Genomic DNA, 12,945 nt, shown 5'->3' on the forward strand with positions numbered 1-12,945 from the left:
GGGCACAGGATTCGGACACATGTGGACGGGGTGAGACCCACACAGTCCCCGAACCCTGCTTCTGGGGACGCATGACTCTTGGTTAGGACACCAGGTCCCTGATGGCTAGGCCCCAAAGGCAGAAACGACTGGGTTCCTGGAACCTTCTCTCATCCCAGAGAAGTCCCCCTCTCCTGCCCTTCGGTTCTGTCTGATACTAACTGTTTTGACAGCTGTCACGATAATGTTGAACACACTGCCTTGGTTCCAGAGGGCTCCGTTCTTTGTTTTCCCACTGAGGTGTTGAGAAAACACACCAGGCGCGGGGCTAGAAGATGGCGGGGGCGGGGGGGGGGGCAGGTCTAGTGTTTGCAGAGCAGGGACAGGCGACGGGAAGGCGATCACATAGCAACCTCACCTGCTGCCCGATGGTTTTTTGCCTGATCCCTGTACCCTGGAATCAATTAGCCAGGTGAACCTGCCTCCCTACTCAAACTGAATGCGCTGAAAAACTGGAATAATTACCAAGTAGCCCACCTGAGGAGTCTCCATGAGCCTCAGGGCAGGGGAGTCTGGCAGGAGGAAAGACTAAGAGCCCTACTGCACCACTGACATTGGGAGGTCCATGGAACCCCACTCAGAGGAGGGCACATTACCCAGAGAAGCCCCCCTCAGCTCCAGACCCCAGACCTCTGAGCACTGACTTTCAGACACAGGCACGGAGTTTTCCAGGATGGAGGCCAGGCCCAGTCCGCACCCAGGTCTCCACGTCCCCGTGCACACAGAACATGGTCAGGTGTCAATATTCTCATTGCAGAAAGCAAGAAGTCTTGTCTAAACATAGTCAGTGCAGACAGGATTGAAAAGTCAAAGTATTCATCATTCAGACATGTCTGACTATTTCTGACCACATGGACTGTAGCCCTCCAGCCTCCTCTGTCCATGGGATTCTGCAGGCAAGAATACTGGATTCAGTTGCCATTCCCTTCTCCAGGGGATCTTCCCAATCCAGAGATGAACCCAGTTCTCCTGCACTGCATGCAGATTCTTTACCATCTAAGCCACCAGGGAAAATCCCAGACAAGACAGAGAGGTCTAAATCTACCATGCAGACAGAACTTGGCCAGGTTTAAACTAGAGTAAAGTTGCTCTCCTGGAGGCACAGGTCATGCACACGCAGGGTCTCTCATCATTGGACAGGGGCCTCACCCTCATGTGGGAACTAGCATGTAAGTTTCTTAAAGAAAAAACCATCACTGGGCCCCACATGTCACCCACATCAGGAAACCAAAAGAATCTTTGCCATTAAACACTTTAACAGGCAAAACAAAACTGTCACCAGTATCTTTCGCCATGTGGTGGTCAGGATCCAGGGAAGATCCAGGGACTTCTTAGAGTTGAGTCCAGTGTCTTGTAAAGACAGACAGACAGTGCCCTGATTCCTTCTCCCATGCTTCCAGCAGGAGGCAGCCACACTGGAAGCCTTCTAGAAAAGGATACTCTTTATCAGAATAAGAATTGTTGAAATGGAAAGCATACTAGTTAGTATTTGCCAACCTAAAATATTCTTAAAAGCTTGGCCCCCAGATCTTTGCGGTTCCCAATGGTTCCTTTGTGTTCAGATTGTCAGGAGAGAAACGATCTGTTGTTTCAAATTGGTTTCTTCTAATTCTGTTATTTGCTACTATATGAATGAAAGGTCACACTTGAAATATACCTAAGATAATTCTTGCAAGAAAAAATGGAGTCAAGGAGCCCATAAGCTGTATGAACTCTGCCTTCTAACAATTTCAATTTCAAAGACTGAGGGCAGGAGGAGAAGGGGATGACAGAGGACGAGATGGTTGGATAGCATCACCAACATAATGAACAGGACTTTGAGCAAACTCTGGTAGATGGTGAAGGACAGGGAAGCCCAGCATGCTGCAGTCTATGGGGTTGCAAACAGTTGGAAATGACTGAGCAACTGAACCACATCAAGCTTCAATTTTCTGCCTGGAGAAACCTGATAAAATAGGCACCCTGATTTTGTCACTTCTCTGTTTAAACTCTGCTAAAATGAAATTGATATTCATATAACAGGTAAGAGTTTCTGAGTTTTGAGATGTCACACCAAGGTAAGAGGTGCTGGTGAGAATAGAACACTGCTGGTGGGCATAACGTTCTTCAAACAAAGCTCTGTTTCAAACTGGATTTAAATACAACACTACATGGGTACATGAAGTATGAACCAAGAGCCTAAGTATAGCAGGCAATATGTAAAAACAAGTTTGATATCCCATATGCGAGAGTAAACGCTACTGGTTTTTGCAGTAGTCACGTACGGATGTGAGAGTAGGACCACAAAGAAGGCAGAGCACTGAAGAACTAATGCTTTTGACCTGTGGTGCTAGAGAAGACTCTTGAGAGTCCCTGGGTCTGCGAGGAGATCAAACCAGTCAATCCTAAAGGAAATCAGTCCTGAACATTCATAGGAAGAACTGACGCTGAAAGAAAGCTCCAATCCTTTGGCCCCCTGATGTGAAGAGCCGACCCACTGGAAAAGACCCTGATGCTGGGAAAGACTGAAGGCAAATGGAGAAGGGGATGACAGAGGAAGAGATGGTTGGATGGCATCACTGACTCAACTGTCATGAATTTGAGCAAGCTTCGGGAGTTGGTGATGCGCAGGGATTCCTGGCGTGCTGCAGTCCATGGGGTCACAAAGAGTCAGACACAACTTAGCAACAGAACAGCAACTACAACAACATGAGAATAAATGTTTCTTGACAGACCTGCAGCTGGTATGCACACATTGGTTTAGAACACTCTCCAACACAGATTGCCTCTAAGCTGATTAAGTCCGTCACAAGTGCATGAACCAAAAGGTAATGGATTCATTCCGGGATGGGATAGAATGTAACTTTGAACAGTCTGTAAAATTTGCAGAGTCTGTAATCCACTCAAGATTTCAAATAATAAAACATTCACCTAAAATTTAAAGCCTCTTGGAAAGTTGCATCCTATCTATGAAAACATTCCATAGATTTCTTTACATAATAATTTTTCACAGTGATAACACTGAGAGGGTAACAGGCAGGAAGGCCAGGGGTCTCCAAATGGAGGAAAGAGGCTGCAAGTGCCAGATATTTTTATTTCTCTTAAGAGGCAGGAGGAAAAAAACCAGCGATATTTTTCTTCTCTATACAAATTTAAAAGGAGGTTTCTCTGAAAATGCTGTGTTGCCATGACACCTGATTTCACCTGAAGCTAACTACTCTCAAACCTTGAGTTAATCAATACATTGCTTTTTCTTATGGAAATGTTGTCTTAAGCTATGTTAATGTACCCCAGATTCTATCTCCAAGCTGGTTTTGCCAAATGGCCCAACCTACTTACTCAGGTATTATTCCCCTAATCTATGTAAACGAAACTATTTGTTGGTATTCTGCCCTTCTACAAGATTCAAGTCAATCGTTTTATGGCCAGGGATGAATTATCTGGTACCATTCTAAATTTTATGACACTCCTTTCTTTTCATTAACAGACTGTGAGTGACTATATAACATACAGCTAAAGACAAGGAGGGGTGTACTCTTTTGCCCCCTTCTGATACCTATGTCAGAAGCTATTTCTATCTCCTTTATACTTTAATAAAACTTTATTACACAAAAGCTGTGAGCGATCCAGCCTCTTCTCTGACCCTGGATTGAATTCGTCTCCTCCGGAGGCCAAGAATTCCAGCGTCTTATGGTTCAGCAACAACCTTTCAACACTTTAACTCTTCAGTTGCTGATATTATAACCAAGATAAACTTGTCCTCATGGGTGTGGGAGATGAAGTGGATCCATTGTGATTGCTCTCTGGTCAAATGACTCTCGCAATTTCTAATTATGTTCTATATCCACAATATTTATTTTTACATCCATCGAAGTCTACTTCTCAGATCTTTATGTACACCAAACAATAGATACCTGGTGAGTTCAGATTATATTAAACACTCTTTCCATAACTTTTCCAATGTCAATTGAACCAGAACAAGGTGAAGCAGGGAGAAGTGTTGAAATTTTAAATGATCTCTAAGGACCCTAAAAAAAAAAAAAAAAAAAAACATTAGAAATCCTAACCATTGCTGGTCTATACAAAAGAATCACAATGTGTCTTTTTCATGAAATTGCAACAGTTGACTAAATAGAGTTGCAAGAAGTTGGAGTTATTATTGATTTTATTTGAAACAGTTTGTATGTGGGCATATGAGGATATATAGGATGATACATACTTAAGGAGGTAACAAGTATGAATCCAAAAATGTATAAGGTATGCTTTGTAAACAAAGGTGAAACATTTAACTTGTTTTCACTATCTCACCCTTCCAGACTTTGCCATCATCTACTGACCCCCTGTGGACTTGTTGGTTTAGTGCCCTCAGATTAAAACTAGTCACATGCATCTGGCTTAGCTGTGTTCTCTTTGTTTGAAATTGTTTATGTTTCTCTCTCCTAGTATGCTCTTATAAATGCCACTATCTGTATCACTTATTTTGTCTATAAGGTGGTCTCCTTCATTGCCCACTATGTAACCATCCTCCGTGTATACAGATATTTACATGTCTATGTATACAGATATCTATGTCTATATGTATCTATAATAGATATTTATATCTGTATATACATAGATAGTTATGTTTATATGTACATATGTATTTATATGTCTATCTGTATAGATATTTATGTCTCTATGAACCTAGGTATTTATACTCTATGTACCTAGAATGTATATTTCTTTTTTTTTTCCACTTATTTTTATTAGTTGGAGGCTAATTACTTTACAATATTGTAGTGGGTTTTGTCATACATTGACATGAATTAGCCATGGATTTACCTGTGTTCCCCATCCCGATCCCCACTCCCACCTCCCTCTCTACCCAATCCCTCTGGGTCTTCCCAATGCACCAGGCCTGAGCACTTGTCTCATGCATCCAGCCTGGGCTGGTGATCTCTTTCACCCTAGATAATATACATATTTTGATGCTGTGCTCTCAAAACATCCCACCCTCGCCTTCTCCCACAGAGTCCAAAATTCTGTTCTGTACATCTGTGTCTCTTTTTCTGTTTTTCATATAGGGTTATCATTACCATCTTTCTAAATTCCATATATATGCATTAGTATACTGTATTGGTCTTTATCTTTCTGGCTTACTTCACTCTGTATGATGGGCTCCAGTTTCATCCATCTCATTAGAACTGATTCAGATGAATTCTTTTTAATGGCTGAGTAATATTCCATGGTGTATATGTACCACAGCTTCCTTATCCATTCATCTGCTGATGGGCATCTAGGTTGCTTCCATGTCCTGGCTATTATAAACAGTGCTGTGATGAACATTGGGGTGTACGTGTCTCTTTCAGATCTGGCTTCCTCAGTGTGTATGCCCAGACATGGGATTGCTGGGTCATATGGCAGTTCTAATTCCAGTTTTTTAAGAAATCTCCTCACTGTTCTCCATAGCGGCTATACTAGTTTCCATTCCCACCAACAGTGTAAGAGGGTTCCCTTTCCAAGGTGACTTTAAAAAACAGCCACTGAGGTTCTAAAATTTCATGTGCATCATAATCAACTGAAAATCTTGCTTAGAAAACATGAATTGCAGGGCCCCACTTCAAAATTTTCTGATTCATTAGGTTTGGGTGGGGCCCATGGTTTACAACAAATTGAATACTTCTTTTTTTTTTTTTTTTTTTATTAGTTGGACGCTATTACTCTACAATATTGTAGTGGTTTTTGTCATACATTGACATGAATCAGCCATGGATTTACATGTATTTCCCATCCCGATCCCCCCTCCTACCTCCCTCTCTACCCGCTCCCTCTGGGTCTTCCCAGTGCACCAGGCCCGAGCACTTGTCTCATGCATCCAACCTGGGCTGGTGATCTGTTTCACCCTAGATAATATACATGTTTCGATGCTGTTCTCTCGAAACATCCCACACTCGCCTTCTCCCACAGAGTCCAAAAGTCTGTTCTGTACATCTGTGTCTCTTTTTCTGTTTTGCATAGATAGTTATGTCTATATGTACATGTATATTTATATGTCTATGTTTATAGATATTTATGCCTCTATGAACCTGGGTATTTATACATCTATGTACCTAGAATGTATATTTCTATGCATATAGACATTTGTATATCTATAAACGTAGACATTTATATCTCTCTCTGGACATTTACATATCTATGTACCTAGATATTTACATTTATGTACACTTATGTATATACAAATAGATGTCTTACCAGTACAACAGGGCCTGTAGAAAAAGGAACGCTCCTACAAAAAGATCTGACTCTGCAACCGGACAACAACAAAAATAGAAAATACATTCGGTTCACCTGCCACCAACAACACGTGATATATCAATGTTACTACAATATGAAATAAAGGTTACTTTAAAAAAATAATGCTTAGGGGGACTTCCCTGCAGTCCAGTGGTTAAGATTCTGTGCTTCAAATGCAGGGGGCGAGGGTTCGACACTTGGTCAAGGAACTAAAAATCCCACATGCCACATGGACCTGCCAGTAAATTAAAAAAATTATTACAATAAATAAATAAGAAAGTTCAGAAAGAACACACAAGCTTTTGGGTGTTTCTTCAAGTACATTCCATATTGAATTACAGTCTTGAGTTAAAACTTGAAAGTTTTCACTTTCAAGGTAGTCACAACTGGGCATGATAAAGTCCTGACGCCTTGTGGCCATTTCCTGCAATAGCAACCTTAAAATTTATGCTTATAAGAACATTTCACGCAAAGATGGGCTCAGTAAAGGACAGAAATGGTATGGACCTAACAGAAGAAGAAGATATTAAGAAGGGGTGGCAAGAAAACACAGAAGAACTGTACAAAAAAGATCTTCATGAACCAGATAATCACGATGGTGTGATCACTCATCTAGAGCCAGACATCCTGGAATGTGAAGTCAGGTGGGCCTTAGGAGACATCACTACAAACAAAGCTAGTAGAGGAGATGGAATTCCACTTGAGCTATTTCAGATCCTAAAAGATGATGCTGTGAAAGTGCTGCACTCAATCTGTCAGCAAATTTGGAAAACTCAGAGGTGGCCACAGGACTGGAAAAGGTCAGTTTTCATTCCAATCCCAAAGAAAGGCAATGCCAAAGATTGCTCAAACTACTGCACAATTGCACTCATCTCATACACTAGCAAAATAATGCTCAAAATTCTCCAAGCCAGGCTTGAGCAATACATGCACTGTGAACTTCCAGATCTTCAAGCTGGTTTTAGAAAAGGCAGAGAAACCAGAGATCAAATTGCCAACATCCACTGGATCATCGAAAAAGCAAGAGAGTTCCAGAAAAAATATCTATTTCTGCTTTATAGATTATGCCAAAGCCTTTGACTGTGTGGGTCACAATAAACTGGAAAATTAAAAGAGATTGGAATACCAGACCACCTGACCTGCCTCTTGAGAAATCTGTATGCAGTTCAAGAAGCAACAGTCAGAACCAGACATGGAACAACTGACTGGTTTCAAATCGGGAAAGGAGCATATCAAGGCAATATATAGTCACCCCGCTTATTTAACTTCTATGCAGAGTACATCATGAGAAATGATGTAGCACATGGATGAAGCACAAACTAGATTCAAGATTGCCAGGAGAAATATCAGCAATGCTGATGGCACAACCCTTTTGGCAGAAAGTGAAGAAGAACTAAAGAGCCTCCTGATGAAAGTGAAAGCCGAGACTGAAAATGTTGGCTTAAAGCACAACATTCAGAAAACTAAGATCATGGCATCTGGTCCCATCACTTCATGGCAAATAGATGGGGAAACAGTGGCTGACATTATTTCGGGGGGCTCCAAAATCACTGCAGATGGTGACTGCAGCCATGAAATTAAAAGACACTTATTCCTTGGAAGAAAAGTTATTACCAACCTAGACAGTATATTAAAAAGCAGAGATGTTACTTTGCTAACAAATGTCTCTCTAGTCAAGGCTATGGTTTTTCCAGTGGTCATGTATGGATGGGAGAGTTGGACTATAAGGAAAACTGAATGCTGAAGAATGGACGCTTTTGAACTGTGGTGTTGGAGAAGACTCGAGAGTCCCTTGGATTGCAAGGGGATCCAAACAGTCCATTCTAAATGAGATTAGACCTGAGTGTTCATTGGAAAGACTCATGTTGAAGCTGAAACTCCAACGCTTTGGCCACCTGATGTGAAGAGTTGACTCATTTGAAAAGACCCTGATGCTGAGAAAGATTGAGGGCAGGAGGAGAAGGGGACGACAGAGGATGAGAAGGTTGGATGGCATCACTGAATCAATGGACACGAGTTTGAGTAAACTCCGGGAGTTACTGATAGACAAGGAGGCCTGGCGTGCTACACTCCATGGGGCTGCAAAGAGTCAGACGTGATTCAGAGACTGAATTGAACTGATAAGGGGAAAGAATATGAAGAAGAATAGATATCTATATCTATATCAAGAATAGATATCTATATGTATACCACACCAGCTGGAATGTAAGGGATGCTGATGGTGACTGGTTCTGACTCTCAAGACTTTAATCGACTGAAGCTTGGAGTCTCCCACAGCCCAAGACCCTTAATGAACATGCCTGTAAAGTTAAAGTGTTAGTCACTCACTCATGTCTGACTCTTTGCAACCCCATGGACCACCAGCCTCCTCTGTCCATGGGATTCTCCAGGCAAGAATACTGGAGTGGACTGCCCCGCCCTCCTCTTGGGATCTTCCTCACTTAGGGGTTGAACCCGGGTCTTCTGCTATGCACAGACTGTTTACCATCTGAGTCACCACAGAAGCCGGAACATGCCTGTACTCATAGATTAAAGCTAACCCAACTTTGTGGTTTACAGAGACCCTGCTCTGGAAAGCTCCATGGTGTTCTCCATAGTTCTGCAAGTAATACACTTTTCCTTCCCATGAGCTTTGGCTGGGTTGTACCTTCTGGCTCTACATCCACCAAGAGGTAAACTCACTTTTCTTATAACACATCTCCAACCAGACTCCCAACCACCACTTGACACTAATTCTACAGTCAGTCGCTTTGCTTCCAATACATGGAAATCACATTGTTTTTCTGTGAGCAAAGCTACCTAAGGGCCAGGAACAGTGTCCCTGTTTTACCTTGTGAAGCCAGTAGGTGTCAGGCAAACTCAGCTCAGTGGATCCACAGTCCTCCAGATCGATGCCTCGGCTTACAGAAAACACTTGCAAGGCTTTGAGGTTTTATTTATACCTCATTTCTGAAGGCTTCTCATACCTACATTAAATATACAGATGGCTCATCAGTGCCACTTCTACTTTAGGGTTAAAAATCCTCCAAGTTTTTTCTAACATCCTTATTCCATGCGTTGTGTTTAAATCTTTGACCACACGGTGTTTATCTTGTGTCTCATCAGAATGCAGTTAATTACACAGTTTCCCTTGAATAATGCAGTACTCACCACATAAGAGTTCTTGCCAAAACTGGATTTGATAAGGTAGGGCACAGGGGGACCTAGGATACACTCCGGGAGCACGGTTAAAGTCTGGTGGAGCCGATATACCAGTTGAGGGCACTGGAAAGAAACATTCAGCCTGAGGACAACCCGACCACTTGAGGATCCAAGCCTAAGAGGCCAGGCCTGAAAACAAACAAACCAGCCACGATGCGCCTGCACGCTGGAGGCTTGACAGACACGCCCACAGAGCAGCCAATCCCCGAGCGGTGGGGCGGGGCCTCCATCGCGCTCCCCACCCTCCGGGCGCCTATTGGCCAGTCTGCCTCAGTCACAACGCCGATTGGTCGCTTGTGCCTGACAGGGTACAGGCCGGCTGCTGGCCCTTCACTTCACCTCAGCGCAGAAGGACTGGACTTCGCTTAACCTCTAGCTCTCCTGGGGACAGGGTGGGCAGCGTGGCAGGACAGCGGGGAGGCTGACGGAAACGCACCCTGCGCAGCCCTCATAAACCCTTAGCCTGATGGCTTCAAATTCCAGGGTGGGAGGCCAGAAATCCTGTCAACTTTGAGTAACCTGAGTCCTAATCTGAAGGGGGCTTGATCTCGTCAGCTTCAGGGATTACAAGTCCCTTCACCCACAGAAACACCAAACCCCTTAGTGCTGCGACCCTCAAATACCTAGATTAACCCCAGTTCCCCTCAGCCTAAGGCACCCTAAAAATAGCACCCGCAGAGAGACCCAATTTCCTCAACCTCGCAGCCCTGAATCCCTCCGCCTGCGAGCTCTTAAAACTCTTCCTCCTCAAGACCCTAACTGTCCTGCCTGTCGGAGCCCTAAAGTCCCTTAATAAGAAACCCCCGATTTCCTCAGCCTCACAGTTCCCAAGTTTTCTCACCCTGCGCATTCTACGTCAGCCAAAAGATCCCCAGTCCCCTCTCTCTGAGGAACCCAGTTACTTCAGCCCGTGGGACCCAGATCTCCTCAAGCCGAGCGACTTGTCCCTTAGACGTAGAACCTAAGTTATGCCCAGATTTTTCTGAGTCCCCAGGAGGAGATCCTCAAAACCCTTATTGGAGAAACATTCCCTCTGCTGCACTGGAACAGAGCCCTGATTTCAGCCTGACCCCAGTCCAGCAGTTAGGGGTTTCCGGGTCTCATTAAAAATCCCTCCGTCTCCCACAGACACATCCCTCCCAGTGCCTTCCCTCAGAGGGGCTGAATTGTAGGGAACCAAAGAAACCAAATCTAGTTCACATTAGGCTGATCTGTCATATCTAGTCAGGATCCTTCCATCCGACCAATACCCTCACCCCGACTTTCCCCTCACCTTCCTGCCCTGGACACTCCACTCAAAGGAAGACACACCAGGCTCTGGACACTGGTCTGGGCTATCTCAGCACCTTCTTCTTCCACAGGCACCTTGGCCTTGAGCACTCCAATGGCCATGAGGCTGAACAGGTCTCCAGAGGAGAGCACTGAGGGAGATGCCGGGAGAACAGACTGGAAGCCCACGGTGAGAGGTGGAGGCAGCAAAGCTGGGCTCTAAGCCAGCTCTATAGGAAGGACATGGCACTGGTCCCTGAAGCACCACAGACTGCTTGCCTGGGCAACTGAGTTAACTTCCCTGTGACCATACACAGGATGGGAATGCCTGGTCCTGTCTGAGATGGTGGGGGTGGAGTGGGACAAAACAGGACACTAGCTTGGTCAACTGCTCTGTGTCCAGGGAGAGCTAGGAAAATGCTCAGCGTTTGTTCAGTTAAGCAGGACACAGTCGGGAAGGAAAGTCTTCATCCCTGTCTCACACAGACCATCAAGTAGCTTCAGGCTACTCTCTTCACAAAAGGTGGAGGAGAAGGCCCAGCTCTAAGGTCTGACTTAGATTAGTAAATCACTGATGAAATCTCTTATTTTCCTTAGGCCAAAGATGCTTTCAAAGACATCTCCGTATACTTCTCCAAGGAACAATGGGAAGAGATGGGAGAATGGGAAAAAATCCGATATAGGAATGTGAAAAGAAACTACGAAGCGCTAATGGCCATAGGTAACAGGAAGTGCTGGGTGCCTGTGAGCCTGGGAAACATGAAACAGGTCTTCACCCTCAGTGTTCACTTGGCCCACTCTTAGGTGGCTTCATCTGCTCACAGTTCCCTTTTGTGTGGAGACTAACCTGGAGGAAATGTTTACAGTTCTGTACCAAAGGGAGGTTGACCCTGCAGGGCAGAGCTCACCTCTTGCCTTATTCTAGATTCCCCCAGCCCATCCTACAGATTTCCTTGACTTTGTGACACTTCCCATTGCTTCTATGCATTGTTTCTCCTTCTTAGAACAAATATTTTGCTTCTTTCCAGGTTTCAGAGCCACTCGACCGGATTTCATGCATCACCGCAGGCAGGTCGTCAAACCCCAGGTAGATGACACTGAGGATTCTGATGAAGAATGGACACCAAAGCAGCAAGGTGAGAGAGAGGCCAGGAGGATTTGGAGGTGTCTTCCTGAAATCAGCCTTGGCTTAGGTCTCAACTACATCTCCAACAGTAGTAAGGAAAACATAATTTTCAGCATTCCGAAGTGGTTGTGGCTGAATATTGACATTAGCCTGAATGAAGATGAATGTATAGGTTTTCCAGTGTAATTCTCAAAAATTTTATGGTTAAAATTTATCATTCTTTTTACAAAGAATTATTTTTGCTAAACATTCTTAGTGAAAGACAGTTAAAGAAACCTTAGAAATAAATTCACCAAACAGATTTAATACTAATCTCATTGGTTATTGGATTAAATCTCTTCAAAGAGGAAATGATTAACATATTATGTCAAGATATATTATTTATGTTATGTATATAAAACAAAACCCATGATCTTCTTACCCTAAGGTTAAACTAATTCTTTATTTTGATTCTGGGAAACAGTTTGAGGAACTATTTATTCTCCATGATCTTTCCCACATTTCACTGACCAGAGATGGCATCAGGTAAATAAAATGAAGTACACTTATTATAAAATAGAAGTGAGCAGCTCACTTCCTCTTCTGCTGCTCAAACAGTTTAGAAGAGTTAATCTGCCTAGACTGGAGAAAACAATTTAGATAGTTCTATGATTCTCCATCTATGGATTTCTGTTCTCCCAGGTTTTTAAAAATTATTTATTTAGTTTTGGCTGCACTGGGTCTTCATTGCTGTCCATGGGCTTTCTCTGGTTGCGGTGAGTGTCTTCTCGTTGCAGAGCACGTGCAGGCTCTGTAGTTTGTGACACACAGGCTCAGCTGCCCCGCAGAAAGTGGAATCTTCCTGGACCAGCCATCGAACCTGTGTCCTCTGCATTGGCAGGCAGATTCTCATCCACTGTGCACCAGGGAAGTCCCTCTGTTCCCTGAGGTTATTAAAACTAGTGAAAGGGACATGAAAACAAACATTTGGTTGTCTGCAAAGGTTTTGACATAAGGAGAGATTCTTCATAGGGAATACATACGCCTCGGTTCACCATACACCTGCACGTCTTTATTTT

The 12,945-nt window shown here is 43.7% G+C and overlaps 1 long non-coding RNA gene across 1 annotated transcript; it reads right to left on the reverse strand.

Annotated features, from left to right (window-relative positions):
* Positions 1–3,616: 3,616 nt before the first annotated feature.
* Positions 3,617–12,009, reverse strand: LOC122451181. The gene is made up of 4 exons (XR_006272333.1): positions 9,442–12,009; positions 9,122–9,257; positions 6,250–6,526; positions 3,617–4,046 (listed from the first exon to the last, which is right to left on the reverse strand). It is a non-coding gene; the product is annotated as an uncharacterized LOC122451181 (long non-coding RNA).
* Positions 12,010–12,945: the final 936 nt, after the last annotated feature.

Source organism: Cervus canadensis, chromosome 12 (assembly GCF_019320065.1).
Source record: "Cervus canadensis isolate Bull #8, Minnesota chromosome 12, ASM1932006v1, whole genome shotgun sequence".
NCBI lineage: Eukaryota > Metazoa > Chordata > Mammalia > Artiodactyla > Cervidae > Cervus > Cervus canadensis.